This window comes from Anas acuta, chromosome 3 (genome assembly GCF_963932015.1).
Source record: "Anas acuta chromosome 3, bAnaAcu1.1, whole genome shotgun sequence".
Classification (NCBI taxonomy): Eukaryota; Metazoa; Chordata; class Aves; order Anseriformes; family Anatidae; genus Anas; species Anas acuta.
In genome coordinates this window covers 100,655,052-100,680,924 of record NC_088981.1, presented here as the reverse complement: position 1 = coordinate 100,680,924, position 25,873 = coordinate 100,655,052, and the positions used below count along the sequence as shown (strand labels likewise).

Below are 25,873 nucleotides of genomic sequence, written 5' to 3'. Positions count from 1 at the left end.
ACTAAACATTCTTAAAAATACTTCTTCTGGAGAAGGCACATTGGGATTTAATATTTGTCCCCACAATGGGTTCACTTGGCTAAGCATCACTGAACATCAATGTATAAATCGTGCACTCTTATTCAGAGCCACTGCATTTCCACAATATAAGTGCATGAGACCACATGCTGGTATTCTCCACAAAAGTCACTTGTTATTTAAATCAGAACTACAAACCTGCTCCCTCACCTCCCCCTCTCCAGCCCCTAGAGGGGCATATTCTCATTAACATTCTTAATGTTAATTGGAATTACATGTGCACATCAGGAGGAGAATACACCTCCAGATGCGATATTTGCAAGCTTCATATTAAACCAAACAGTGTTGAAATAAAACACATCATTGAACACACAGTCCTGTCTTGATATTGAGCAGTAATATATGTTTTTATACAGGAAAACAGGCCTTACATGCAGACAAACATGAATTCCACATAATACAACAGTAACCTCCATTACTATAGGACCTGATCTTGCCGTTTCTCGCTCATGTGAAAAATCCTGCTGCCTACGATGTACATTTAGGCTTATGATCCAGTACACTTTTCTGTAATGGAAATTAGGTGCAGATCTGAATTGTTTTAAAATGGTGACAAGACAGCATGGTTTAGACACACTTGTTCAGAAAAGGAACTGTATGGTTTAGCGCAAAACTTAAATTTTAAAAATTGCAAGTTAGTGCCTGTATTTTCTAGAGTCCTGAAAATAATGAATTTTTAAATAAATATAATAATTTCTGGAAATATAAACCTTTCAGGAATAAACTTGTAAAAATATATAAAAAGTAAAAACAAACAAACAAAAAAACAAAAAACAACAAACAAAACACCAAACGCCTATTGCATTATTCTTTTTCCATTTACACTAAATTCTTTAAGGTCTCTATTTGCAAAATGTAAATGCAGACTAGATTAGAAGACAGTGTGATCTGAAATCTGGAAAACCCAAGCAGATTAGTTTAATCTTTGCAGCAAATGCATGCTGGAATAGTGTTTTCTTTACTGAGTCTTTCCACTTCCATATAATGAGAATTTTCTATTGTTAGTTTTAAGCAATTCAGTCAACAAACCATGATCATCTACAACACATTTAGATAAAAATGTAGTCCAAGAAGCAAGGGTCAGGTTTGACTCAAAAGGCATAAACTGAGGTTTCATTCCTTTGACAAGTCTCTCCTAATATGATTACAGAAACATAAATTGAAATAATGTCAAATACTACTAGAAATAAATAAAATCATATGCTGAAACTTCACAGCTTGTATTCGCCAAGCCTAGAAAACAGACATAAAAGTCAGGCAATATCAAGGAAAATGGGTCTGGAGTTAAGGAAAATATTCATTTACTAATGATCTTTCCTCATGTAATGACATGCTAGGTTTAAACCCCAGACATCTTGGAAGTGCTCATGTAAAATCTCATTTGCCTATTCTTCCTTGCAAGCAGAGATGGTCATCAAAAAAGACCGGTTGGGGAATAAGTAATGCAAGCGTCACATCTATCATGCTAACTTAGAAGAAGACAGAAGAGATGTTATATCAGAATATTTTTAAAAAAGCAAAAAACAATCCCCTCCCCACACTGAAATAATACACTAAATGCGAGATTTCAGGTATGTTGCAGTTACAAATGCATAGAAATGAGGAAAACAAACAAACAAACAAAAAAAAAAACCTTTCTAGGTCATCTATTCCATCCATCTGCTGGAGTAAGATCACTCCCTACAATATACATGCTAGAGCTTTTTTCAGTCTGATTTTAAATGTCTTCTTTCCATCTGTTCAATTTGACCTTACCTATTTCATCTTGTGTAGTTAAAATGGCTGCTGTATAGTGCAATAATTCAGGGCAACATATAAAAATTAAAAAAATAAAAAAATAAAAAAAAATCAGCATGCAAAAGTCCTCTTATCCTTGGTGCAGCTAATTTTGAAGCTATGTTTACCCACACAAGATCAAACTGGACAAACGATGACTATGTGTCGTCTGCGTGCGAAGCGTCATCTTTTACTGTATCATATGGATTAGATCCCGAGCTAATCAGCCAGATTCAGAGCTGAACTGCTTTGGGTCCATCTTACAATGCAAATATTGGGGGGTGGGGCATGTTCAACTGAAGTCTTCTGCGTTTAATGAGTTGCCTTTTCCATTCTTATTAACTAAAATACTTTAACCACTTTGGTTTTTTAAACTTAAACAATGATATTAGACGTAATCGTTATTTTATTAACATTTTTCTCCAAGGATTTTTCTTTCTGATTATGAGTACTTTGCAATTTCAGACAGTATGATGGATGCTACTCTTCTATGACAAGAATTTTAACAGCCCTTCTTCAGCACTCAATGCACACCCAATTATGCGTCTGAGCTAGTAACCTTGAATTTATGTTGCTATGGCGACAAACTGGTCATGCATTATGGATTATCATTGAAATTCTACACCCCTACCTAGCATAATGAGAGTTGGGGACTTAATCAAATCAGCCATTCTGTGTGACACAAAGTGAAGAACTAGCTCTTATTGTTCTGAGTCGAGAAAGGAAGCAGGCCTGATGGAGTGGCAGCTGCAGTGCCGCAGCCTGATAGATTGCCCTTATATACATTTGTGAATGTATAGACAGATGGTTTTCAATGCCTGGAATTTCTGGCTTAGGAAGCAGCTGTTCGGGTAACCTCTGCAGTCTCACCTTGTTGTCATGGAGCATTGCACCGAGGCTGAGAATGTGGACAGCTACATTGACAATCCGGCTGAATTTAGGCGGCGTGGCATCCCTCTTTTATTCTAGGGCTGCAGGGCTGGAAGGAAGGCAGGGCTGCCATGGGGGAGTGCTCCCGCAGACCACAGCATCCTCCAGGGCAGAAAGAGACAGACCAGTCGTGGCAAACCGTTCTGGGGGATTTAATCTACTTTGCATCTCCTCCACTGTCTTGAAATAAGAACCATGGAACGACACGTTCTTCTTACGCCATTCAAGCATCAGTAAAGGCAGTCAGGTTTCAGGTTGCCATACTGTATTTTGTTTATGTCTTTTGCTGAGAGAAAACACCAGCTCTGCTGAAGTCAGAGATGAAGATGGTTCAGTGCCAGAACAAAACAAAAACAAAAACAAAAACAAACCAAATGGATACAATAAATCAGCAACCATTATACACTTCCCTTTAAGGCTTCTTTTCTGCCTACCATGGACATTTCTGTCTCTAGTCTGAGATATTGTAGGAAACTACAATAGGAACTGATGGGAGCTCATTATTATTATTATTATTATTATTATTATTATTATTATTATTATTATTATGTAAATAAAATAACAGGAAAACTGAAGCAAGTTCTAGGAGAATTGGGCCATAATAAACGTTTATAAAGCTTAAACCTTTTTAGTGTAAGGACACGAGTATTTTATAAGTATTATGAGTATTTATGAGCATTACGAGTATTTTAGATTATGTATTCTACAACAAAAGGATGATGATCTATGTAGTGTTACTGATTTGTTCTTTTGCCTATTTTAAATGACTATAGTAGTAACAGCATTGTTTTTCTCTGCTTACTGCCTCATCCCTCAAAGCTTTTAAGCTTCAAAGCTTCTGATTCGTATAGACATACACTTATTAAAAAATCCTTACTTTTCAAAAATGTTGAATAGTCAATTATTCTGCATCACCCTTATATTTTGGAGGTCTAGCCATTGTTACTAGAATATATTTTATTTATGCATTCATATATATAAGGCAACCATTGCCATCATTTCTGCCCAGGGTGCACTATGTGTCTGTCAGCCTTGCCATGACAGATTCACTAGATCTGTGGTTTCAAAGTCTGCATTCTTCTCTCAAAATAAAACCTATGTTTCATAATGTTTCACCATAATGTTTCAAAGAAATATTTTATTTTGCTTCTAACTGCTTCATTGACACCACTTTTCCTTCCACCAAACCGTCTGTGTTTGTGTTTTGATGTATAGACTGTATATCATGCATATAACGAGATTTAATTCTCAGTGTATATGCAGGAAGTGAATAGTTGAGCAGGCTTTTAGAACAAACAAATGTGCAGGCTATAGAGGAACCTTGACTAATTCCCCCTTTTCTATCTAAATATATATAAATCACTTATTATCTATCTATTTATCTGTCAATCAGTATGCATACATTCCTCACCTTCAGTGCAGTTGTCACTTCAAAAAGAGCCACTGGTGTCCTTCATTGATCACGAGATTGCAGTAGCTCCACAGAAAGTTTTGCAGTCTGTCCACTAATTGTTTGTGAACTGAAATGGCCCAGGAAAGCCTGGACATGAGAGACTGCACATATTGTGGGTCTGAGGCTGTCTGTGGGGTTTATCCTGCAAGATCTCTTCCAGATGGAGTCAAGGAAGGTGCTCAAGGGAACCCTTGGGAAGTTTATTCTTCTATGTAAAGATCGTGTCCTGCAAATACATGTAAATATCTTTTGAGCACACCTCATCCTTACCAGTACAGCAGGTTTCAATTGCTATTTGGTTATTTAAGTACATCACGGTACTTTCAGAATTCCGAGAGTTCAAATATATTTGTTTGCTTGTTTGTCAAAAAGAAGAAAAAAAATGTTACTTCCACAAAATTATTTACTCGCACAAAACTGTCCTTAATAGCATTGATTGTTTGGCATAGAGTAAGGAAGAAAATTCAGAGCTAGAGACTGGTGGACTAAATAAATAGACTGATTCCATTGTAATCTTTCTGAATGAAAGAATGAATGAACCTTTTTCAACTTTAATTTACAGGGCCACGAATTTCCTTGTGTTTATAAATTTAAGCCAAACCCTTAAATCTGATGTTAGTGTCAAGTTTACATTACTTAAATTCAATTTATTATGGTTGAGTAGCATTTATTGTGTGGGCATTTTGGAAAAGGATGTTACAGTTGGGTCTAGCAGAGTGAGCCAACAAAAATACTAGCACATGCTTTAAATTAAAACCTATAGAGAAAAATAAGAAATCAGAGAATACAGGAACAAGGAAGTAAGTGCCTTCTTCTCTTTAAAAGCATTCCACAAGAAAGAAGGGAAGATTTGCAGAACATTTTTGGTTAAGTTTTTACTTAGTATTATGCAAACTCCCAGAGAAGAATCTGAATGTCAAAAAGTATTTGAAGTTTCTGAAACTTCAAATTGTAATTTACAATTGTAATTAACAGTAAAAAATAAAATGATTTATTTTAAATATTTATTTTTAATTAAAAAAAAAAATCTGACAATGAGATTTCTGACTTATTGTCACTTTATCCTAACTTGCTGAAAAAATCTGTATCTGGAAATAAGCTATAAGAATATCCTTAGAAACTTGTCAGATTCAAAACTTGTCAGATTCAAAATGCTGTCTTTTGACCTTTTTTTTTTTTTTTTTGTCATAGAATCATCCAGCCAAAGCCAAAAACAAACAAACAAAAAAAGAAACTTTTTTTTTTTGAATTCTGAATAATTCTTTTCTTTCACCTTACAAAAAGGAGACAGAATTGAAAATTTTAGTTTACTGTTTTTTTTTCCGTGTGAGAAAATCCATATAAATGTGCATCATATGGGGATGTGCAATCATTTTACAGTCTTCTTCCTGTTGCTGTATGAAACACCAGTAGTTTTGTGGCCACAGGCTGAGAAGTCTCTCAGGTGTACGAATGGTTCATCTCTGTGCTGATCTTGACTGTTGGTCTTCATTCAGTACAAGGAGGCAGAAGAAAGGCTGTTCTTCCTATGGAGTTCCTGAGAAACATGTCCATTCTAATGTCATGACAGCCAAATTGTTAGCATTTTAAGAATGAAAAATGTAGTACATTAAATGCTTTAAAACTTCTAGGCTTTTCAAAGCAATACAGGGAAAATCTGCCTTTTAGCCAGTTTGGAACAAGAAGATCAAAGTTGCAAAGCTGCATACAGTCATACAGGATACAGATTATTTTGGAAGATCAGGGTTTTAGCAAAATGCTGTTTCCATTTCTGAGAGGCCACAGCAACGTACTAGTAACTACAGGTCTGCTTAATGACCTTCTCTCAGCCTTGGAATATAAGCCTTCTCATTTTACTAAAATTCACCCATTTTGTCACAACCAGTGGAGCCAGCTGATATGCTTCCCTTCACTGTGATATGCATTTAAACCACAAAAGTCAGATGCTTGGGTAATGAGAACATTTTTATAGTCTCTGGTACCAGCATGCTCATTTACAGGATCTGACTGGTATGCTCACAAAACCTTTTTGCTGTCACACTGAGAGGTTTCATTCCTAACCAGAGCTCAAGCTGATCACAAAATTCAGAATTTATGAGTGGTAGGTGTCCCCGACAGCAGGACATCCACCAAAATAAAATATAAATTGTCTTATTTTGTGCATGCATGTGTGCAAGACATTTAAGGTAGTAACCTAAAAGACCCCCGTGCCCTCAAACCTTTTGAAGAGCAATTTAAAATCTAAGTATTTACTAGTATTATCCAAAGTGTTGTTAACAGTCTTTCTTATTTCTGTCTGCTTGGGTAGTGTTTTGGTTCTACTGAATTTTGCTCAATGCCAGTATATACCAGGAGCCTGAAGGGACTAACAAGCCTAACTAACCCTGTCCCTTCCCATGGGCCCAGGACCCCATTTCAATCTAACCCAGGGCCATCAGTCCCTGCCCCAGCAAGGTTTGCTCCTTGACCGTGCTGCTCACTGAAAGCAAACTCTCATGCTCTCTTGCACTCAGCAGTCACAGCAGTACAGAAAAGTACAACTTCCTGTTTTTTTGTTTGTTTGTTTGTTTGTTTTTCAGCTTAGCAGAAGCCTTTAAACCTTTAATATCTATATAGACTCTTATGTTGCATATTTACTAACTTTTACTAACTTTTACTTTCTATGGATGTTTGACAAATTGAGACACATGAAAGTGTGCATAAACATAATTTACTGTTTTGGGCACGCAGGTTCTGGATGTGTGAGCATAAAACTCTCACTAACACACATGCACACTCTTTTAGACACTTTTTTTCCTTGGTAAATACTCAAAATTTTATTTTATTTATATATATATTTATCTTAAGTTAGTCATGTGCTTAAAGTACAAATATATCTATGTAAGTACATGCACACTAAGATGCTACAATAAAAGCAAATGGATGAGGGAAAAATATAGAAAGGAAAAGCAGTTCCATGGCATATCTGCCTGTGGACTGTGATCATACCACAGGTGAATATCTGTGCCTCCATTAGGGTGGCCTCACCAATGGTGCTGGCACCTCACGAGCCTTTCTCTCAGCTCATCCCCAGACACCTATGCTGATTTATGCTCACTCAGTTTTTGACCCAGAAGGTTTTTTGGAGCAAAGATATCAGGAAGGATCTACAGTGAAGCTGTACAGACAACCTGCAGAGACAAGAGGTTGCTCTTTGGAGAAAAAATAAATAAATAAATAAATAAATAAATAAATAAATATTTTGGGTTAAATTTGTGGTACATTATTATTATTATTATTATTAGTAGTAGTAGTAGTAGTAGTAATGCTAGGGTATGTATTATAACTTAAATATTGCAGAAAGGTATCAGCATATGCACTGAACACCCAATATATCTAGACTTGTTGCCACATATTTAATGATTCTTTCAGGGAGTGGCTGAAAGTCTGCAGTGAAAGTCTGCAGACAAGGGGCAGCTTGGGTCATTTAATCTGGAAATAGCTTTTATAAGCTGGAGGAGATGTGTCCCCAAGGTCAGTGTCTGCAAGGTCAACTGTGTGTACTCTGCAGCCCTCTTTGAGGCACCATTACTTTTTACTTCAAAACTTGTAAGAGAAAGCCAGGCAGGACAAGCCTGTGGATAGTCTGAGGCAAATGTTTTACAGTGAAAGATACAGTGACAGCAGGAGAACAGTTTAATCAACACTCCTTTTTAGTTACATTTAACATGAGGAACATTAGACACTTCTAATTATTTGGCCATGGTTCTTAACTTCTCTGATTTTACAGTGTAATTTGATAGGAAACACCTATGTCAATTATTATCAAAAGTTTTGTTTTCAGGCAAACTTTATTCCAATGAACTAAGGAGAATCTTTCAAAGTAATGTCTAGAGACAAGAAGCTGCCAGAGTGGCAGTGCCTAGTGGCACTGAGAGTCATACCACTTGTTTAGATGCCTACTAGTAACCCAATGGATTAAAAAAAAAAAAAAAGTTGTGCCCTCTGCCAGGTATGAATATTAATAGCTATATTTTTCTACAGTTATAATCCTGGAGGGAGTTAGATCAGCTAGGCACAAATACAGAATCGTAGCCAGCTTTAGGACCAGTACACACCGCTGTGCAATTCACTGGCATGCAAACACACTTAGATAAATACGTTGACATTGTTAAGATTTAGTGTGCACAAAAGAGACCCCTTGGCACACTAATAACAAATAAAGCTGACTGGCATTAAACATGTCACTTCTACCAGAGCTCTGCATGTGACACCCATACACATTTCCTTTCACACTACATTATTATCCCTTTTTCCCTGGCAAAGCCTCTCCCAAACAGATGTTAATTCAAACGGTAAGATACTTGCATATCTCTGCAAAGTGTCAAGCAAGCATTAAGGAAATGAAAATAATGTAGACTGTACAATAAGAATTACATGGTAGACTAGATTTTAAACACCAGATTTATACAAAAGCGTTATTGTTTCATGTGAATAGGCAATTAAATACGGTGATGCAATGAATGAACAAATGTAGGTACTGGACTTCTTTTACACACTCTCACTCCTACCTCACCGTATAAGTAATGTGATACAATAAAAGCTTTCATTTCATATACAATGACTGAGCTTAAATAATTAGGCCAGTTTTTCTTATAGACAACTAACATGTTAAGTTGGGAAACAGATACACAGAACTTTTCTTGGGGAAATAAAATAAGAAAGATTTTTTTGGAATATCTTGAAGAGATGAAGAGATGCCCAGAAAAAACAAAAACAAAAACAGTCAAGCAACAATCTTACATCTCTATTCTGCAAGTCAGTCTGTTTTTATGGGGTTTTCCTTTTGTAAAAAGCAAGTGCTTAAATTTTTTTTATTTTTTATATATAATAGATATAATAAAATACAGAATCCATAAAAGGAAATAATAAGTCTGAGAAATGTCATGCTAACCTTTTTTGCAAGCAAGTTGCCTGTGACTTTGTCTGTCAGAGGTTCCTTTGCCTGGATGGTGGGTATGCATCTCCTTTGTCACCAACAATGGAGTCACAGCACAGCACTAGCCTGAGTGCAACTAGCCCAAGGAGAGAGCAGTCTGCTTCAAAATGCTTCCTCTCTCACTTGCAAAAACTATTTAAAGCTTGTACTGTGTGTTGTACATCAGCCTCTCTGTGGCAAAGTATGGAGTTCGAGGTCTCCACACTGTCCTAGCAATGCGGAGGTTATGGCAAAGATTCAATGCTCATAGTTTTTCAGTAAGGATGTTGAAAAACATCGAGGCATCTCCTAGAAGGATGCCCACAAGAAGGGAGATCTGACCCAAACCTCACTCTGTTATGTCCTCCAGGTAAAATATTTCATTTTTAAGATGCTTTTCCAAGCTTGTAAGTGAAGCAATATTTATATTTCAAAACAGCTGTATACCGTACCTAAATAAAACTCTCCATCTCACACCCAGTTCTCCCTTGGGAGAGAAAAGGAACCGCAGGCCCTGGCAGAAGCAGTTTATGACAGGTTTAAGTCAGGACTCTCTTTAAAAGGTAAGCAGACAATAATTCCAGAAGCTATCTTGGCTCTTCCAAGGAAGGAAACACAGGTTTATATGCCATATTATATTCCTGAGTTCATTTTTTTAATAAGCATCAGAACCATGGGATTTCTCATGTCCTTCCAAATATGAAATGCAATACATGAAAAAAAACACAGGTCTTTAAACAATGCACTTTCTTTGCACACTTCACTTAATTGCTACTTATCCTGTCCTGCGAGGAAAAATCTCATTTTACATTCTCTTTCCACAGTATTTAACTTTGATATAAATATGTGCAGTCCTCATGTTATTTTTTTTTCTTTTTTTTTCCCCTTAAGCAGAAACAGTTGGCTGGAGCATAGCTTAAATTGATTTTTTTAAAGACATAATATAGCATTATATGCTATTATACAGTAAAAGAATTGGCTTGTGTCTCCTGCCTTATGTTCTTTAGATCAGGAACATCTTACTGTCTTAGTGAGTATATCTCACTGCGTGACCTGTTAAACTGTAATCATACCTTGGAGTCTTTGATTACAGTAAAAGCTGATGCCATGGTGAAATTCCCTTTAATATTTACATTGTGAGACCTGCTGAAATGATGCAATGTCCTTCTTATCTGAAGTGCATTACCTCAGTGTGTCTGTGAATCAGCATCATTAGATCTGCATGAGTTCATCCTTAAAAATGATTAAAAAATATTCACTGTTCTGGGAACTGGGCAAAAACATGGCTAATAGCAATCATTATTTTATTCCTTTTTTTTTTTTTTTTTTTTTTTTTTTCTCCTTTCACTTAGGGTGAGAGGAAAACTGGTGATGAGGCAATGGATGGACAGAGATTTTCCATGTTCCCAGCAACTAACAGCATGAAACACTATGTTGGACATATTCCGTGAGGAATATAATGTTGTATATGGATAGCCTTTCTTTTTGAGTCACAGGTTGAAACAAATTTTATGCCTGCTTTTGATTCATCATTACTAGTCACCAAGAACAAGCCCAAGAAAGTGTATGTTATCCTTTATGTGCCCTAAAAGCTCTTGCCAAGGAGAACTGTATGAATAGCTCTAAATTATCTTCTCACATTGATCAGGATAACAGGAACCAATTTTCTCCTTGAAACATTTTAATCAGATTTTGTTTCTTCTAATCAACATTTTTCTTCATATTCTTTCATTTCAATTATCAGTTTTGCCAACAGTTTAAAGTTTTGGCTATCAAAAACATTAGGGCTCCAGAATTTCTCTGAAAATGAGATTTTTTTTTTTTTTCAAAAGCTCTGCCATTATCCCAAATTTTTCAATTAATCAAAAAACTCTAGTATAACAACATTTTATCAGTATTCATATAACAGTGTTATGCAGTCAATGCATTTGTGTATGCCAGAATGCTGAAATGTGTAGATGTAGCAATCAATATCATGTAGTTTGAAATCTGGATTCCACATAGACACTATTATTGTATATTTAATGTATTCTGAAACAACTAAAAAGAAGAGAAATAACCACCCGAAGTAAAAAGATTTTTGGCTATAAGGTATGGGTATAGGTCTTGATTCAAGTGTAATTTTTCTCAAAATCAATTTACACCAGATTGAATTGGGTACCTCAACATTTGCTGCTTGACATTATCACGTGTAATCTCATTCACATTACTGTGAGACTGATAATGTCACTTGCCTGGTCTGACTGTAGTGGTAATCCAATGAAACTGCTTCTGGAAGCTGTTCAGGAAGGCAAAACTGCACTGGCAGTCTGTAAAAAATACTGTATATTCTGAATATGTTATACTTACATTTATTAAGTTTTGTGTCAGTTCTGCTACCATCCATGTTTTTTTTCCCTGCTAAAAGCAAAGTGAAATATAAAAATGTAACCATTTCATTGCTAAAATTTACTGTACAAAATGTTTTTCTTATAAATACAAAATGTAGAAAATATATGAAAACACTACTTGCACTACCTATCAAAACTAAAACCAAACCAAACCAACCAATCAAACAAGCAAAAAAAAACCAAACAACTACAACAGTGATCAAGCTGCTAATGCTGTAAGAATATAACCTTCTAAACTGACCAGTATTTTATTTTACCTCTATTTATGTCTCTAAATCACTTATTTGTCATATTCAGATGTGATCTTCTTATGGCAGAAACCCTTTTTGCTCTGTATATTAATAGATCATTTTGTTTTGCAGCTATGATCTGTGGTAAGATGTCTGTACACTGATACATAAAATAGTACGATTACAAGACATTTTGATGCTTAAAAAAAAAAAAAAAGGCATTATTGATGCTCTAGATTTCTTGGCAAGGAATGGTTATTGATACAGATTCAGATGATCTCACATTTTCAGCATTTTATCTAGGACTAAACACATCAATTCAAGAATTGTCTCTTTAGTAGAAAGGAGAATATGATGCCATGAGACCTTTAAAAATATCTGAGGGACAGATACTGAAACCTTCACTCCCATTACACTGTACTGGACTTTACATCTGATCTCATTTCTTCTGCTAGAAACAAGATCTCACTGCTGGCAGCACATGTCTGGTGAACTCATCCTGCAAGAGGAGCAGAACTGGTTCCTGAGCTGGATAGGCTCTCAATATCATCATGTACATCCATTTATCATCAAGAACTACAAAACACTGTAACCAGTTTGTCTTAATGACAGTCTTTGACATACAGAAAATCCAGGCAAAGTTTTCTTTACATACTTTCCCAGTGTATTAGTGCAGATATTAATTAATTAACAAAGAGCTTGAATAACCTAAAATTTCTGCACAAGTTTTCAGTTAGCAAAATAAGGGTTTGTACTCTTTCTGCGAGGAGCAATACTATTCATTTCAGGGCCTTCAGGTATTTAAACTTGGTCATTATATATAAATATGATATGAGAGAAAGTACGTACTTATTATAATATAGTCTAGCTAAAATTAAACACTGATCCTTCAGTATGTATTTATCATAGGCCATTAATTTTTAAGAACTGTTTTCAGCTTGATGTTGGATGGAAATAAGAAGAAAATGTCATTTCCAGAACAAGCATTGCAAATATAAGGCCACACATTTGATACACACAGAGTTTTATATCTTCTATGGTAAAATGCCATATATAACCTGAGACAGTCCTAGAAATCAAAAAGTTGTGTTGCTGCTTTTTCATTCAAGAAAACTGAAGAACAGTGACTCTGAAGTGCTTACCTCAGTACATCAGAGAGGCACAAGAGATAAATGCTACTTGCAAAAATACCTTGTGTGGAAAAATGTTAATTAATTGAAGACAAACTTCGTCAAGGAATTTGACAACTCTTGATAGTCTTACCATTTGGAAAGACTATTTAAACATGATGGCATTAGAAAATAACAACCAGCTGGAGTATCTACCTGAAAAATGGGAAAGGAGTGTAACCAGTTGATTTTGAATGTGTATTCCTGCCTAGATTTCCATGGGTAAAAGATGGTTGGGTCATTCATCATAGTTGCTGAACTATTCTCTTTAAAGGGAATTGTTTCTAAGAACACCAATAGTGTTAGTGTTCAGGAAATGAAGGTGACCTTGTCTCTTTTCTTTCTTTAATTAGCTGTCATTAGGGTTAGTTGTAGCTATAGTTAGAATAGGCAATTGCTTGTGGTAGCTTGTGGAAAATTCCACAGCTCCTCTCTGTAAAATGAATTTTATTATTATTACCATTTTTACTATTATTACTGTTATTACTGTTACCATTATTAATATCAACATCAATATCAATATCATATTATTAATAATGATAATAAAGACAACATAAAAATTTTGAAGTTGCGGTTAATGGCTGTTCAAAGGCATGCTAGACTAGAAGAAATTGTGTGTTCAGTTCTGCTTACCTGATTGAACTGTTTGGATAAAGACACATCAAATGGCAACATCCCCAAAGTAGTGCTTCTTTCCCAAGAAAGAATCCATGCTGCCAAAAGGGAATTAATTCATAGACAACTGAAAAATATTCTCATGATAATGGTGGATAAGAGATATAAAGTATTAGGAAATCAGTCATGCACAACACCAGGCAGAGTTCAAAACACCTCAGAACAGAGGGAGTTTAAAAGATCCAAGGAAAGTCTCTTTATCTGTAATAAAGTCTGTGAAAATATCTTTCTGCTTGTATTACTCTCTTGCTCTCATTCCATCTAGACAGTGAAGACTCCTTCTAAAGTTACATTTATGCTTAAATTTATACTGTGGAACCCATGAGTGCTTACCATGGCTGAGACTAAGGTAAACCACTGCAAAAAGACTTAGGTATGTGCATGTATCCTAGTCTGTCCTGAGTCTGATGCAAAACACACCCATATTTGTGTGCCAATGTGCAGCCATGCTGCCTTTCTGTGGAATGTGAGATATTCTGACAGTTACTGAAGGTATACTCCAGAGTGGGTAGTGTGTACAAACAGGCATAAAGGTATTGCACACAATGCAAAAACAAACAAACAAACAAAATATTATTGTTACTATTATTTATTTATTTATTTTTCACAGAGAACACCATGTATTTTCAGATGTCCAGTGGTCTGAAGAGAGTTCCTCTGAAGAGAAGCAGATAGACAAGCAGAAAGAAATCAAAGTATGAGCTATTGCACGGGTCCCAGTATTGGTACTGATGAAATTGTCTAAATAGCCTTATATTCTGTCTTCAGCCAACTAAATAAATAAATAAATTTTGTTTTATGCACCTTAAGTTTCTTTGTCAACATTTAACTCTGACATAAAGAGGGCTGAAAACAGTAAAAACCCTTTGCCAGGCTTCTCAAGGGATAACAGATGTTCAAGTACTTTCACCTTCCACAGTGGGAGCTGCAATACCTGTGGAAGCAAGAGTTGTTCCCTGGTGCTTTTGTGCCTTGGCTGCCTCTACTTCTCTACTCTGCTCCATCCTCCTGTGCCTCCACTTCATCACCTTCAACAGTGAAGAGCTTGGCATGATCCATGAAGGAGGTTGAGCTCCCCCACTGACACCACTTTGCACGGTCACAAGTTCACCAGCATTGCTAGAGTTTCAGACTCAGAACACAATGTACATGAGACAGAAAATATTCCTCTGGCTGCCTCTGTTGGCTGCTCCCACTCATTGATTTATGCTGAAGATGCATGGAGCTGCAGCCTAAATCTGGTTACGTAATAGGAACTTGATAACAGTGAAAGTCAATACGGGAGCGTAATAGAGCTGAAATTACAGCCTGGCACCACCTTTTATTAACCCTTTCATAGTGCATCTCTGGGTTTCACTCAGTCCAGTAAGCTGTCTGAGTTTGGGGAGAGGACTTGCTACTTGTGGTAGTATCAGGTTAACAGGTCTTTCCTCTGTCTTGCTGGAGCCAAAAAGAATCCTTTTCCAGAAATACCATCCCTTTGTAACAGAAAATTACATCTTTGCTTCAGTTAACTACATAATAAACATTACCAGCTTATTCACATCTATCAGTATATCAATGCTATATTAATTTATGTAAAAGATATTTTATTTTGTATCATCAGAGCTTTTCCAACTTGGAGAAGCTTTCTGAGGGAAAGTTTCTTTATCAGTTTGTTTGACTTTTGTGGTAATTAATTAATTTCTGAATCCCAGTTTCCTGGCTGAGCCCTGGGATCTGTGGAAGCAGGAGGTTCAGCAGGTCTACAGAAAAACTTCTAACAGCTGCAATCTGCATCATTTCTCATTTTAAGCAATAAAGACAACTTAAGGTTCTTCAAACCATTCATACATGAAACTTCGACTTTATGTTCTCATAATCTGATTCCTGCTGTTATTAGAAACCCCGTTGTTATTAGAAACTCATTTATCACAGATCTTTATATTCATGGCTTCATTATTTGAAGTCCTGATGATGATACAATTTCAGCTTTTCTTTTCTCTTTACTGAAGCTAGGGGATTTGCATATTTGATATCTGGGATTTAGGGAGAAACATGGAGATGAATATGAATAAAATCATTATCTGTTCTTCAAGGTGAATTTTGCTTCTCATGCATATAAGTAAGATACATTTGATTTTATATTTATATGTTCATTACAAAATTCTGGTAATAACACAATCCTTCTGTTGCTCAGCATAAGATGACTTGAATCATCAATAACTAAATCTATGTGAAAGACATTAACAGAGTTGATATAAAGCAATATTTCATTAGCGTCCCAAGAGCAGTATTATGAAATATGAACCTAACAGTGTTATAAAAACTTGTCTGGAAACCATTACTTGAAGATTGGAAGAAGTCTAAAAATGTCCAGGTGTACTTGAAGTTGCTTAGCAACTGCATCCTTAATCACTTTCTCCAAAAAGGGAGGTTTGACAGAGGATAATAATTTGATGGTTTCTTGAGGAGGGTCAAGACCTCAGTATATTCTAGTTAGGATGTCATTTTGCCCTTCAAAAAGAGGTGTTAATGTCCATCCACTGGGAAAATGCTTCCTCATCAACTTTCATGAGTCCTGTGGTTTTCTGACTAGGGTTCTCATCTGCTCCTGGGACAAGATGTTGTCAAAATCAGCCTTGGGTGTTCTCATAACCTCTTGTACCGACATCTTTCCTTGAAGGCTGACAGTGTCAGTTGTGAATGATTTTTGCCAATCAAGAAGAACATGAGTATGAATTTAGAAACTTACTCTTTCCGAGAAGAGGAACTAACAGAGAACCCAAGTCTCCTTTTGATTGTGCCATGCTGTTCTTAGCCTGTGTCATAACTGTAAATTCAGAAGGAAATTTTGGGTAAGATAATTGTAGTGTATAATATATAATTAATAATAATATATATTATAATATATAATATAATAATAATATATAATATAATAATAATAATATAAGGGGTATGTTGATTTGGGGAATCAACACTTTGGAAAATTTTCCTGTCTTTACAAGAAATTCCAAAGTCTAATTTTACTTATGAAAATATACATATGCTCTTGTTCTCATATGCAAAGCAAGCAAGCAAACAAACAAGAGTTCTGTTTAACAGTTGGAAAATACAAACAGGATGCTGAGTTTCTTGGCTTTATCTGTGTCCACTGACATAGAATCAGCCTTCCCATTCAGCAACAGCTCCACATTTTCCTTGTTCAACCTTTGCTACTAATGTGCAAACTCTTCTTGTTATCCTTCATGTACTGATAAAGTCTCAAGTCCAGATGAGCTTTGGTTTTCTTGACACTATGCTTGTATGTCCAAGCAATGTTTCTGAATTCCTCCTATGCAGCATGCCCTTCCCTCCTCCACTGCGTTTTACATCACAGCTCACTGCAGCTATATAGGTATAGACACATTTGTATCTAACAATAGAACCTTTTTCTAAGGTCTAGGAAGGGACACCAGGCAATACTGAAGAACTAATTTTAGAAATGTGCTACATATCTGCTCATTAAAGAGTCTTTTAAAAATTATCATGTGACTACATATGCAAAGTGAACTGGACAAAGGTATTTACATGGCTTTATTTATTTAATTTTAATATTCAGTTACAGAATCACAGAATCACAGAATCACAGAATCACAGAATCACAGCACTGTAGGGGTTGGAATGGACATCAAAAGATCATCGGGTCCAACCTCCCTGCCAAAGCAGGTTCCTCAGAGCAGGCTGCCCAGTTAGGCATCCAGACAGGCCTTGAATATCTCCAGAGAAGGAGACTCCACAACCTCTCTGGGCAGCCTGCTCCAATACTCCGTCACCCTCACCATGAAGAAGTTCTTTCACATGTCAGTGCGGAACTTCCAGTGTGGAACTTGCAGCCATTGCCCCTTGTCCTATCCCCACAAACCACTGAGAAGAGGTTGGCTACATCCTTCTGTCCCCCACCCCTCAGTTATTTATATACACTGAGGAGATCCCCTCTCAGTATTCTCTTCTCCAGGCTAAACAGACCCAGGTCTCTCAGCCTTTATTCACAGGGAAGATGCTCCAGGCCCCATATCATCTTTGTGGCCCTCCGCTGGATTCTTTGCAGGAGATCCCTGTCTTTCTTGTACTGGCAGCCCAGAACCCGTACTGGAGAACACAGTACTCCAGGTGAGGCCTGACCAGGGCAGAGCAGAGGGGAAGGATCACCTCCCTTGACTTGCTGGACACACTCCTTTTAATGCACGCCAGGATCCCATTAGCCCTCTTGGCCACAAGGGCACAGTGCTGGCTCACGGTCAACCTGTTGTCCACCAGGACGCCCAGGTCCTTCTCCTCAGAGCTCCTCTCCAGCAGGTCGTCCCCCAGCCTGTACTGATACTTCTGGTTGTTCCTTCCCAGGTGCAGGACTCTACACTTGCTCTTATTAAATCTCATTTGGTTTCTTCCTGCCCATCTCTCCAGCTGGTCCAGGTCTCACTGAATGGAAGCACAGCCTTCTGGTGTGTCAGCCACTCCTCCCAGCTTTGTATACTTTTTGTACTCAGCTCTGGTGAGGCTGCACCTCGAGTACTGTGTTCAGTTTTGGGCCCCTCGCTACAAGAAGGACATTGAGGTGTTTGAGCAGGTCCAGAGAAGGGTGACGAAGCTGGTGAGGGGCCTGGAGAACAAGTCCTATGAGGAGCAGCTGAGGGAGCTGGGCTTGTTCAGCCTGGAGAACAGGAGGCTCAGGGGCGACCTTATTGCTCTTTACAGATACCTTAAAGGAGGCTGTAGTGAGGTGGGGGTTGGCCTGTTCTCCCACGTGCCTGGTGACAGGACGAGGGGGAATGGGCTTAAGTTGCGCCAGGGGAGTTTTAGGTTAGATGTTAGGAAGAACTTCTTTACTGAAAGGGTTGTTAGATACTGGAACAGGCTGCCCAGGGAGGTGGTGGAGTCACCATCCCTGGAAGTCTTTAAAAGACGTTTAGATGTGGAGCTTAGGGATATGGTTTAATGGGGACTGTTAGTGTTAGGTTAGAGGTTGGACTTGATGATCTTGAGGTCTCTTCCAACCTAGAAATTCTGTGATTCTGTGTCGTCGGCGTACTTGCTGAGGGCAGACACTATTCCCTCATCAAGGTTGTTGATGAAGATGTTGAACAAGACTGGACCCAGCACTGACCCCTGGGGAACACTGCTAGTCACAGGCCTCCAGCCAGACTCTGCTCCACCGATCACCACCCTCTGAGCTTGGCCAGTCAGCCAGTTCTCAACCCACCTTGCCGTCCAAAACAATTAGTATTAAAACCTCAACAGTTAGTACTTTTTAACCACTTAGCAAAAAAATGTTGGCCATAACCATGTGTTACTTATTATGATACTCTCCTATCACAATATATTAATTCTTACACTTGTTCTTATGTATCTGCTGGGGTTGCAGTTCTGTATTGTTTTATGTATTTTTTCATCCTGTTAAATAGATTGAGATACTCTTTAATAAGAATATGATTTAAGAGTTATATCTATTTATCTATTTATTTATTTGTCCACTGCAAATTAACACTTATTTCTGAGTCACTCATAATGTTTGTGAGGTTTTCCTTCCTTGAGTTTTAAATGTAATATTGAATCCATTCTGTTTACCTGTATACTGGAGACAATATAACACTATTTTAGTTACTAATTTACCTCAAGACTTAAAAGACACATTTCAGTTTACCTGAGGCACTAAACTTCCATATTTTTCTTATGATATAAATATATGCTTATATAATCCCTCTCTCACAACATTGAACTTCTCATTTCATTGAGATAAATGTATATTTACAAAGTTCTTTTGTCTTGTAGGTGAGAAATTTATTTTTACGTTGATTAGTGCTACAGTAGAAACTAGAATATTTGCAACAGTCTGCAGAATAAAACACTAATCTGACAAAGCTGAAGCAAAATATGATCTTCAAAGCTGGTTCTGTTTGCAATTTTTAAATTTAACCCTGTGTGCATATGCTGGTTCATCAAATTAGGTAATAATAAAAATAGGCAATAAAATTTAAAAATCCATTACTCATTGTAAAATACGCCCTTTACATTTAATCTCTTTTCTACTTTCCCAGGTAAATAACTGATCTGATTTCAAACATGTATAATCCTGAAAGTTTCAAAATAAACCTGACAGACACTCTTCAGTACAATTTTTTTTTTTACTGCAACCTCCTCCTTACCTCATTCCTGTATATAAAACCCCTCAGAGTAGAAAAACATCAGCTATAGGATTAATCTCTCTTTGAGGAGAAAGGTTGTTTTATGGCAAAGTCAGAGTCTACAGTTTGAGCTCTGAGATGTCTTTCCTGTAATTCAATCAAAAGTCTCCCAAGTAATTTTGCAAGGATGCTTCTATAACCTCAAGATTTTCAAAATATATGAGGGGAAATCATATTTAGTGAATTAAAAAAAAAAAAAAACAAAAACAAAAAACAAACAAAAAAAAAACCAACAAAAAACTTTATGTAATTTAGGATATAATTGTTTACATTACCTTAAAAAGCCCTCTATATGCATTGGTGTTACCATTGCACAGCATTAACTTATTTAATGTGTATAATTAAATGTAATCAAAACGCCATTTCAATTAATCAACAGAGAGAATAATATGTACTGTATTCAGAGTTCTTTACAGAATGTATTGGTTGTTGATGATGCTGTTATTTGGGATATTTTTGTCTGGAGGGTGACTTTGTAGTTTGGGAGAGTAAGAGATTTTGATGTCATATGAAAATTGTTCTGTCTTGTTTTCTCTTTTTTGTTGTTATGTATTGTGTTATCTGAAAATACTGACATTTGGGATTTTTGGGGAAAAAAAAATATCCTGGGAAAGTACTAAGTTTTTGTCAGGGTCTTCAGAATTTTTAGCCAAGGGAGGCAAAGAGCTGAAGAGCAGACAACATTAGGAATGTTTTACCAATTTTAGCTAATTATTTAGATAATCATTAAGAAAATATTAAGAAAACAAATAAACAGCACTCAATTAATTTCTTTTGTGTCTTTTCAAGCACTGGAAATCTTTCAAGTTCATAGCATGGACTGCAGTAGTAGGTTCTGTCTGAGAGTTCCTTCTGGGTGTAGGAATGGTTATGTAGCTATGGCTAGTTAAAAGAAAAATGAAATGGGGAAGATGTACTGTACATTCATGTTCTAACCTAACCTCATCAGAATACAGACAACTATTTTCCTACACGTCATTCTTTCCTTCAGTATCCCCCTTATAAGGGTTGATAGTAACATTTTTTTTTTTTTCTGGGACTTGATGGGATTTCCAGTACCTGCTGGAGACAAAGGATTTTCCTACAGATTACCACAGTCATTTGGAAATCTTCAAGAGTGTGTAGACTGTATTGTGGGGTTTTCTGCCTGTTCTCCAGGGAAGGTGGCCAGTTGTATCTGTTATTTTTGCGTTTAAGCTTTGTGTATCAGATCATTTAGCATTACATCAGGGGCACATTTATCTATCACAATGAATCCTTACATGGATAAGGATCTTTCACTCATTCCTACTAGACAGAAGCTCAGTGTGTTCAAGCACACACAATGCAATATTATGGAGTTTAATGCTGACCCATTGGAAATAGTACGGTGGACCTAAAGTGCTAAAGAAGCTAAAGAAAAAATAAAGGTTACAAAAAAAAAGTTCAAGATAACAGAAAAAACGTTGTACGTTACGTTACATTACGTTATATTAAAAGTTAAGTTAACTAAAGTTAAAAGGAAGAAAGGAAGAAAGGAAGGAAGAAAGAACAGAAGAAAGAAAGGAAGGGAAGAAAGAAAGAGAGAGAGAGAGAGAGAGAGAGAGAGAGAGAGAGAGAGAAAGGCAGGCCAATGTTGCAGACATAATGTAAAGGCAACAAAGGGCAAACCACACTGTGGTACTTACCTCTTTAAAATTCCTTAGCTCTTAACAGCAGAACTATATGCTCTACACAATCTGCCAGCTGTGAACAGAAATAAAATCACACATACAGGTACCGTAAAGTACAATCTAATGAGTCTACTGAAGCTTATTATATTCAAGGTGGTTTTTTTTTTTTTTTTTGGTAAATATAAAAACAATTATAATAGAACAAATCTATTCATATGACAATATAATGAAGAGGCTTATGCTTTTGCAATGAAAGGGTTTACTACACTTAGTTTCATTATCCTGCACCATGACTTACTGAATATATTATATAGTCTCATGTACAACAATTAAGATGATAATATACACAAGCAGACACACAGAAACTGAATCACTATAGAGCAGACTACAAAGATTTACAAGCTTGTTCATGAATCTGTTGCTCTGATGCATGACTTTCTTGACCTTTATGACTTTAGAGAGGACCCTTCAACAGCAGCAAAACCAAACCCCCAGATTTTCTTAATATATCCAATAATAATTTTTTCTTCATTCTGCACATTAAGTACTATTGTCCTTATTGTTTTAGATCAGCAGGAACAATAGTCCTCCTTTTTTATGAAGGTCCAATTAAGTGCTTCTGAAACTTTTTTAAAAATAACTTTCCCCAAGTCATCTGTGTTATCCTTTAAGTTCAATTAATTCAGGGTAGAGAATGCCATTTATAATTGATGGAGGGAAATGGTTACTCTTAGCTTCTTGTTTTAAATGAAATGTACCCTTGCTGTGAAGTAAGGATAGCTAGAGACTAGAATAGGCAGATGGAGTTTAGCTAGCATGAGCTAGCATGCCAGTGACTGCAGCTTGATCATGTTTTCCCAACCTGGAGGAAACAAGATTGACATTGTATGCTGCTCTTTGGCATTTCTTAGTCACCTGTGCACCACCTCACTATCATCTCCCTACAGCATGCCCTAGAAACTGAGGCAGAAACCTGCAAGTGACAAAGATCACAGAACTGGAGCCCAGGAGTTCGGGCTTCAGCTAGCACAAGGTAGGCTTTTGTTTCACTTCTGTTTTCACTTCAAGGAAAATGTATAAACACTCCAAAGACTAATAACCAGAAATGTATCCCAGAGTACCATATTGTGAAATCCATGTTAGGGACATACTATAAAATCAGTAACAAGCAGTTCTGGAGGAAAGCCTTTTTAATGCAGAATTTGCATGGTCCCAAGAGAAGAGCAACAATACAGTTCCATGGAGCTGATTTTTAATAACCACTTCAGGAATAGACCAAATTACCTTTACAACTACTGCTATAAAATGTTTTTTTTGTTTGTTTGTTTTTTTGTTTGTTTTATTTTTTTGAGGGGGGGGGGAGAACACCTTGTCATAAAATTTAGACAATTTCAACAACCATACCAAAGTGAAGAAACTATCTTTCAAGTATTACTGTATCTGACTTAGGTATCTAAAGTAAATGGGCTGGATTTGCAGGTTGCACTTTCTTGATGCCAAGAGGTAAAGCAGCATATTATCTGAGATGATGGGGAACACACATTTCATACAGCTCCTGTTGATAGTTGGTTTGGAGTTTAAGTTTTATCTGCTTGAGGAGTCATAGTAGTAGAGTAGTACAAAACACAAAGTGTTCTAAACAACACTCAAAACAGTTTTTGGTGATATAACAGTAGGAACACCATCCCTTTTTGCATAATACACTGTATGAGCAACCTTCTGATTAATCCAAAAGCAACAAAAGACAAGGTGTAGTATAAGCCATAGTACATATCTTATGGCCCTGGAGACCAATATGAGCCTGGAGCCACTGAAAAAAATAAATGAAACACATTCATATCCACAATTAAAATAAAACACTAGCATCGTTTTGTTAGAGACTCAGGGCTTATAAAGTCAGTCACAATTCTCCCAACAGCCAGCTCCAGGAAATGCTATGTGGTCATGACACCTTGTTTTTGTCAGTGCTTATGATGTTTTGCTATGTGTTTATTTTATTCTACTTTGTTTTTTAGGTATCTCTGACATGTATTTTTAAATGTCAAAACATCCCTCCATGATGCTGTAATAGAGAATATCTGGGAAAGTGTTAGAAACTACTTGTTAGAAACTTTTCAGTCAGTCATGTCTGTTGCCCCAGAATTAAATAAATTCACCATAAATGCTGTATGTTGCCTCACTGCTAATCATTACAAAGCATTTTTCTAGGAGAATATTGTTCCAAATCAGAAAATCATTTTTTAAAGTTTTCTTAAATTCCTTGTCATTAAAAATTATGGGGAAATATCATTGTTTTAAACTCCTTGCAACTCCAGCAACTCCAGACTCTCAAAGATTTGATTCATTTGTTTAGAAAAGTATTTTTTTTTTTTTTTTTTGTGTATTACTTGACATTACAAACATTCCCTAGAGAACTCTTTTGGAGCAGACAGAAAGAGAGAAAGAAATTGAAATATATAGAGATAGTTCATTTTCTTGTTCCCCAAACTGGGTGGTGCTGAAGAAGCAGCTGGTTAACAGGTTAGCAGCCGTGGGCTGACAGGGCAAGGACAGTGATGAAAATAGGACTGAGATAGAAAGGAAATACATGAGAGACATCTAGAAAGATCATAAACTAAAATCATATAGAAGTGGTACTGAGAGAGAAATAGGAGTTAGTAAAATGAGTTTTTGATTCTTCCCTCTATGAAGTGCACAGTGTTTTACATATTGACAATTCTCTCCTCTCCTTTTCATTTCTTCCTTAAAAGTTATAGCTACCTTGTTATAAACATCAACAACAAAAAATGAACAACAACAACCTAGAAAAGCCCCCAAATTCTAAAACCAAACCCACCTCAAGGGAATTGTCAGGATATAAACCTCTTCAAAAGAATTTTTAAATGTCTTACTCTTGATAATACTATTTGAAAAATTATCCGCACTTTAATTCTGTAAATAAATAAACAAATAAATAAATAAATCATATTGGGTATTAACAACTATTTTCAGAAATAAGACTTTTTTTTTTTTTTTTTGGTTTGTTTGTTTGTTTTCAAGGTTTTTGTGTTCTTCTGGGTTCTGCTATGTTTGTGCAGTTTGGTACAGATGAAGACAAAGATAGTTTACTGTTGTCAATATTTGACAACATAAGGTTGTCTTGGAAAAAAAAAAAGTACAAATGGAACACATTATACTAAAATATGCTAAGTCCTTGTATGGACAGGTTAAATTGTCTTAGAACATTGGAAGTGGGTTAGGTTTATTGGAGTGTGAAAGTAAAAAGAAAACAAAACCAGAATAGCCAGGACTCACAGTCATTCTAAAAATAAACAGAGATGAATATACAGCTTGTTTTAGCTTGGGGTGAAGGAAGACAGGATAGTGGTTAGGGAGAGTGATCACAAGGTTTTTGTGGACATGAGGTACACCAGAGCACGTTACAAAGAAAAATTCCAAAGCATAACAAAGTCATCACTCAGTTTCTCCCATTTCACTCTAAATGCAATGGGTGCAGCAAGTCTCATCTCACTGCCACTGTAGCTGGAATACCTTCCAATTCCTGATATGTTCCAAATTATTATAAATTCAGCTTCCCACATAAAAGTCAGAGCAGTGTAACATTCTTTGGTGTGAGACTGAAAGCATACATGGCTACATCCCAACTGGTGGCAATGTGGTAATGAATTTCACATAAATTTCAAACATTTTTTAAACTCTTCCTGAACAGTTTTACTTGCTAGCAGTAAAATATAGATGCCATAACTGAATACTCACAGTGAAAATTTTAATTACACTTAAACTAGAAACAGACTACCATATTTAAATAGTCTGACTTCTGTTACACTAGCATGCTGGCTTAAAAAAAAATCAGTGTAAACTTTTCTTCCCTTTTTCCTATTTGTTATTTCATTTACTATTAAAATCTAGAGTTTCACAGTGGTCATCAAAAGGAGGCTGATTTATATCTGCTGATGATCAGTCTCAGAGCTCAAAGATTTTACTCAAATATTATATATTCTTTGTTTTATTTCACCAAAATCCCAGTTTCATAATGTATACATTGCATCTGATTGTCTTGCTGACTTATATTACTAAAAATTAAAAATAAACACATGAGGATTGAACAAAAAGAGCTGTTTAGCTTAAAAGAGCCTGCCATGTCTGCTCAACTGTTTAGTCATCCAGGAACTCAACTCCTTTCTCTGCAGTTGAATTAAGCTAGTTACTTCCAAAAGTTTTTCTTCTGTACAGTCAGAGCAAAGTAGCTTATCTTAGTAGTTTGTAATCATACTACGCTTAATTACATATAAAATATGGAAGTTGAAACATCTGATTTTGTCTTGTAGAAATAGAACAAGCATGTCCTATTTTCAGTTGT

At 36.3% G+C, this 25,873-nt stretch overlaps 1 long non-coding RNA gene across 5 annotated transcripts in view; it reads left to right on the top strand.

Moving 5' to 3' along the window:
- LOC137854718 (uncharacterized) overlaps positions 1-25,873 on the top strand; it is a 136,806-nt gene that overhangs the window by 60,709 nt on the left and 50,224 nt on the right. For 2 of the 5 annotated variants that reach the window (XR_011095349.1, XR_011095351.1), the window contains exons 3-4: positions 9,676-9,757; positions 14,269-14,353. This is a non-coding gene — a long non-coding RNA (uncharacterized lncRNA). Of the gene's footprint in view, positions 1-9,675; positions 9,758-12,269; positions 14,214-14,268; positions 14,354-25,873 lie in introns of those variants that run through there. The other 3 variants (XR_011095350.1, XR_011095348.1, XR_011095352.1) reach the window with 2 other exon arrangements.